This window comes from Calidris pugnax, unplaced genomic scaffold (assembly GCF_001431845.1).
Source record: "Calidris pugnax isolate Ruff unplaced genomic scaffold, ASM143184v1 scaffold76, whole genome shotgun sequence".
Lineage (NCBI taxonomy): Eukaryota > Metazoa > Chordata > Aves > Charadriiformes > Scolopacidae > Calidris > Calidris pugnax.
The window spans coordinates 1,867,985-1,868,253 of record NW_015090827.1 but is presented as its reverse complement, the minus strand read 5'-3'; the positions used below and the strand labels follow the sequence as shown (position 1 = coordinate 1,868,253).

The window sequence follows — 269 nt, the reverse complement described above, 5'->3', positions numbered from 1 at the left end:
GCCCCCCCCCCCCCCCCCGCCGTTCGCCAAGCCCCGCACAGCCCAGAGAGACCCCCCCCAGACCCAGCCCAGGTCCTGACACTGCCTCTCCCAGCGACAGATTTGGCAGATTTTTTTAATTTATTATTTAATTACATTTTTTTTCTTAACGTGTCGCTTTCGGAATATTGAGAGGGGTTTTATTTTTCTTGCTGGGGTTTGTTGGTTGGGTTTTGTGGTTTGTTTTATCGGTTTTTTTTTTTTTCCTCTTTCTTAATTTATTTTTCGGG

The 269-nt window shown here is 46.5% G+C and overlaps 1 long non-coding RNA gene across 1 annotated transcript in view; it reads left to right on the top strand.

The window, feature by feature from the left end:
* The window catches only part of LOC106886986, a 32,213-nt gene that overhangs the window by 603 nt on the left and 31,341 nt on the right, over nt 1-269 (top strand). The gene's annotated exons all lie outside the window — the stretch shown is intronic.